This window comes from Dendrobates tinctorius, unplaced genomic scaffold (assembly GCF_039654945.1).
Source record: "Dendrobates tinctorius isolate UK_male_01 unplaced genomic scaffold, ASM3965494v1 ptg000017l, whole genome shotgun sequence".
NCBI lineage: Eukaryota > Metazoa > Chordata > Amphibia > Anura > Dendrobatidae > Dendrobates > Dendrobates tinctorius.
The window spans coordinates 3534859-3541044 of record NW_027361685.1 but is presented as its reverse complement, the minus strand read 5'-3'; positions in this window follow the sequence as shown (position 1 = coordinate 3541044).

Here is a 6186-nt window from a genome sequence, read left to right as displayed (position 1 = left end):
CCGAACAGGGACCTGATATAGGCACCTCTCCAAGATTACCCGACCTCCGGACCACACCGGTTATTGATGATATTGTGAACAGCAGACCTAAACATCTGGTCAGGTAAGAGATCATTTTTCTCTTCTCTGCTCTTCATAATATATCATTTTAACTAAGGTCCGTATCAAGGGGAATCTAGTAGAGGAGGGGGCCGTAAAATCGGGTCTGTATAAGAACTCTGAGGAAATCGGGTGTGACATACATATGTAACTTTTGCTCGGATGAGAGGTTATTGCAGATTCTGCCTGTGTACTGCTATTTTTAGGAGAAGAACTGATGCAAATCATAACGGGTATGGTGATTGGACATTTGCAGGGACAATCCCAGACACAAACATAAGAAAGTTTCATTATGTCAAAAAGGGAGAACAGTGGTGGATATTGTTAGCATTAAATACATATATCCCATTGAGTAACACGTTGAGAGGTCAGACATTACGGAACCTAAGACTAGGTGAACAGTTCATACTACAAAGCCCAGACGGACAAGTTTTTCACAATAGACGGTTCCGCATTAGGAATCGAGGAGGTTGTTGAGTGACTACTTTGATTTGAAGGATTGTGGAAAGTAGAAAATAAGCTGCACAGTAGGTATCCGTTCAAAGAGTGGTGATATTGCCTAACTGGGTCATGTGACAGCGTCCTTTCAGGGAGGTCACCGCCTAAGCTTAAATCAACACCCTTTACGAATAAACCTTGTGACAGATAAGAGTATGATTGAATGAGCACAGGATCACAAAATAAGCCTGTGACAAGATATGACTGAAGAAACCCAGTGAATGGATATCCTGTTCACATCCCTGTGTGTTGTGGGAGTGCTTCTGTTTGCAGCATATATAGCGTACAAGTACACAAAACACGTAGTACAAAGAGGAACAGAAACTCCAGTCAGCACCTTAGGAAGAAGGTAACGAGGTATAGTAGAGCTGAGTCTTGAGCTTACCCAATACACCACCTAAGGCGGGGGACTAACAGAAGGGATAAGTGATACAGGATAAGAAAATGGGAAACAGTCAGGGGAGAACAGCGGAAGAAGGAAAATTGCTATGTGAAATAATAAAAGATAGATGTGGAAGTAGTGCAGCAAAAGACTTAAAGGTGGTACTAAGAGTTTTTAAGCTAAAAGGTAAAGAAGCTTTAGACGAAGAAAAATGGAAGGAGATAAAAGACACAAAATCAGGAAGAATTGCAGACAACGGGTGGGGTGAACGGGTAGAGGCATGCATTAAAGTATCACAGGTCGCTAAGCGAGAAAACTGGGTGTATAATGAGAAAACAAAAAGATGGATACGCCCCAAAGAATTTAGCCCTGTGCCTGAGAAACAGGAACCACCACCCTATCCTGCCCCAACCCGTATAACAGCCCCACCTACAGTGCCGGTTATACCACCGTCCACCGGACTGTGCCCTGATGTACAATCACCATCACCTGATAATGGCAATCCAGGATGGATTTGTAGTAATTGTGGTCAACAAAATCCAGACTGGAGAGATACTTGCCTAGCCTGTGGAGCACCCCGTTATCACCACCCTAGCAGGTTAGCCCCTGTTAGGACTCAAACACGCCCTTTTAGGGAAGTAGATGAACAGGGTGTTACCCACACCAGACAGATTCAAACTAATCTTTATACTCCATGGTCTGCCCCAGAATGTATGGCATTATTGTCCAATGCTCCAGATCCAACTACCTTTCCTATGGGGTTTGCCCGATACATAAGATAAGTACTGACCGAACACAGAGGGACCTGGTTGGATGGGGAAGACCTATGTAGATTAAAATTACCTATAACTACCCAAGGGGAGTTTTCACAGACTATTGGACCAAATAGACCTGCTGATAATGACCAAGAGGGTAATCCTCGAACTCAGGCTTCAAGAGAGCCCTTTTTAACTGCCCTTGACAATTTTATGCAGACAAAACAGACAGAGAGGTAACATGACAGCCATACCGCAGAAACCGGGACAATCAGTAATCGATTTCTTCCGGATATTGGAAACGGCTTTCCAAGATGAGGGTCTTGATACAAATAATGAGGGAGTATCAAGACTATTGGCAAAAGCCTTCATGGAAGGGTTACTCAAAGAAATACGAGATCCCCTGAAAATAAGCACCCCTGATTGGAGGTCAGTACCTGATGCCCATGGATTAAGACAAAAAGCTATGGGAATCGAATTAGATGTGCAGGAAAGGAAGAATGCACCACCAGCAAAAACAAGGGTAGCGGTGACCCAATTTGACAATCAAGGAAATCCAATCAGTGAGGTTAGGAGGAGAACTTTTACATGTCACTATTGTAAGAAGCCAGGTCATTTCCAGAGAGGTTGCCGTAAGAGAAAAGCGGATAGAGAATCTCAGCCTAGAAGGGAGGAATCCACTGACTGACTAGGTGCAATTAGAATGCAACTTGACTCTAGGGAACCAGTAGTTAAAATCAAAGTCAACGGGAAAAAGGTACCCTTTCTAGTAGATACCGGAGCAACCTCTTCGGTGGTCAATGACAAGGTAATAACTCCAGATCTCCTTTCAGAATACTCAACCTTTGTTTCAGGATTTAGTGGGCAATCTAGCTTAATCCCTTTTAGCAAACCTCTGCCAGTTAAAATAGGACCTAAAATGTTCCTGAATAAGTTTTTATTTGTCAAAAGAGCACCTATTTGCCTATTAGGAGTAGATGTACTAAAGAAACTACAGGCAGATATCAAATTTGCAGAAGACGGTACAGTGCATCTTACTATCCCAGATGGGGATGAGGACACTCTTGAGGCTTGCATGATAATTCAAGCCCTTGAGTCACAAAGTCCTGATGACACTTGTGACACCACACCACATCCGTGGGACCCAGCCTTAGATAAATTGCCCGACACCCTGTGGGCAAAAGGGAATGCAGATATTGGTTTACTTCCCGTATCCCCAGTTGTGGTGGAGGTACCCGTGGACACAAGGTTGCCTCAGCTGCGGCAGTATCCCATTAGTGCCCAACAAGAGGCTGCCATTGAAGCACAAGTCACTGATCTTGTAAACAACGGAGCATTGGTACCGATCAAATCACAAGCTAATACGCCATTGTTTCCTGTCAAAAAGAAAGGAGGACCGGGTGACGCTCCAAAATATCGCATGGTTCATGATCTGAGAGAAATAAATAAAATCCTTGTTCCTTTGACACCTGTAGTACCTAACCCACACACATTATTGGCGAAAATCCCTAGCCAATCGAAATGTTTTTCAGTAATTGATTTGTCAAACGCATTCTTCTCAGTACCTCTTCACAAAAACTGTTGGCACTTATTTGCTTTTACGTTTAAAGGCAAACAATATGCCTGGACCAGACTGCCACAAGGCATGCAGCATTCACCCACATTATATACACAAGCATTACAGTCTGTGTTGGCCGGCTGGCCACACCCACCTGACATTGTGCTCCTACAATACGTGGATGACCTATTGCTTTGTGCACCTGATGAGCCTAGCTGTAAAACCCATACGCTATCATTATTGATATTTTTATCAGACAATGGGTGTAAGGTCAACAGAGAGAAATTACAGTTCTGTCAACCAAAAGTTGTATTTTTAGGACTTTGTCTGTCTCATGGTACCCGACACTTAACCAATGACAGAATCACAATTGTCCAACAGATGAAAGAACCAAAAACTCATAAGCAGTTGAGAGCATTTTTGGGCTTAGTTTCTTCCTGTCGCCAATGGGTCATACATGCTAGTGAACACATGCAGCCACTGTATGATTGCATCAACACAACACCCTTTCAACTGACTGATACCGCACGAACCTCATTTCAGTATCTAAAGAAGGCCATAATATCAGCCCCAGCATTAGGCATACCCAATTATGATATGCCCTTCCAACTTATGGCTGCTGAAATCAGAGGGCATGCTACTGGCATTCTGACACAGAAACATGACAAAAAGAATAGACCCCTTGCATACTATTCTGCTAAGCTAGACTCTGTAGCACAAGGAACACCATCCTGTGTCAGAGCAGTTTCTGCAATTGCATTATTACTTGACAAGGTTTCTGATATTGTATTGGACAACCCACTAACTGTCTGTACCACACATGATATATACGGTATCCTGAATCAGGTTTCTGCTAAACATATTTCTATGGCCAGACAACTCAGACTACAATGTGCCTTGCTTATGCCACCTAATGTTACGTTCACCAAAACTCAGAATCTGAATCTGGCTACACTGTTGCCAATTGCGGATTCTGAAGGGGGGATAGATGAGGTAAATGAGGAACAATTGTCACTTTCTTTTGAACCCCCACACGAAGTTGAACATGACTGCATAGAACTGATGCAGCAAGAAGTTGTTGGCTTGCCCAATGTCACTGACACACCACTGCTAAATCCAGACTGTACTTTTTGTGGATGGCAGCAGATATGCCGATGACACTGGAAAATTCCACACAGGATATGCTGTGGTGTCACCACATGAGATTATTGTAGCAAAGGCACTTCCACCCCATATGTCCGCTCAGGAAGCTGAGCTAACAGCTCTGAATGAAGCATTAAAACTTTCCAAAGGAAAAACAGCAAATATCTACACTGACTCAAGATATACCTTTGGGATAGCACATGATTTTGGGGTTTTGTGGCGCACAAGGGGTTTCATGACAGCAGCAGGAACACCCATAAAACATGCCACACTGATCAGAGAAATCCTCGAGAATGTGGCCCAGACACAGGAGGTGGCCATTATGAGGGTGCCAGCACACACCAGAAAAGACAACATGGAAGCGAAAGGCAACGAGAAAGCAGACCAGGCGGCAAAGCAAGCTGCTTTGGGAACTCCAGAAAAGGTAAACATAGTGCAACAGGATGCATTGGGTTTGTTTACAGACCTACAAAAGTTCCAAGAAGACTCCGCCCAGACAGACAAGGAAACTTGGGAAAAGATGGGTGCCGAAAAAACGGACGGAATGTGGAAGAAAGATCAGAAGTACTGTTTGCCTAGGGTTTTATATCCGAGGATGGCAGAAGCAGTTCATCTTCCAACTCACATGTCCGCCAATGGAATGACACGCCTAGTCACGAACGTTTGGATTGCTCCTGGGTTTGGGAAGATGGCGCAGCTACACTGTACCACCTGTCCCATATGCCTAGCACACAATCCCGGACAAGTAGTGAAGACTCCACGGAAACACAGTCCTAGGCCGTTATATCCTTTCCAGAGACTGCAGATTGACTACATTCAACTCCCCAGAAGTGGACCATATGAATATGTTCTGGTGTGTGTTGACATGTTCTCTGGATGGCCAGAAGCCTACCCGGTGAAAACGGCTACAGCTCGAACCACTGCAAAGAAACTAGTGATGGAACTAGTACCACGATTCGGTGTACCTGAAACAATTGAATCAGACAGAGGCACACATTTTACTGCTGAGGTAATGCAAAATGTAATGCAAATGATAGGTGTAGAACAAGCATTTCATACACCCTACCACCCACAGAGTTCAGGGAAGGTAGAGAGAATGAACGGGACACTAAAATTGAAAATACAGAAAACCATGGAACAGACCCATAGACCATGGCCAGAGTGTCTCCCATTAGCATTATTCTCAGTAAGGTACACACCCACAGGGAAAACTAAACTGTCACCCTTCGAGATATTGTTTGGAAGACCACCAAACACAGGGTTGTACTACCCACAGGTTTTAACACTTAATGTGGATGGTTTGACTAGTTACGTAATCCAGTTACAAAAGCATTTAACTCAAATGCATTCTCTAGTTTTTTCTTCCATTCCAGATCCGGATAGTGTGGAAGGAACACACTGCCTACAACCTGGTGATTATGTATATGTCAAGAAACACTCCAGAAAGACGCTTGGACCCCGATACCAAGGTCCTTATCAAGTACTCTTGACAACGCCTACCTCTGTCAAGTTAGAAGGACGATCAACCTGGATCCACACATCACATTGCAAACTAGCCACAGGAGTCAATAAGAATATATAAAAGAGCATAATGTTTTGGTTTTTTGCATTTCCTATAATGACAGTAGCTGCATGGGACAGTTTAAATTCTCCGATGCCATTGAATAATAGGTTTATACAACATCATGAGAAATTACTGAGAGATTGGTTGAATGATACTCAGCCTCCAGCAGATTGCTGGATCTGCACGT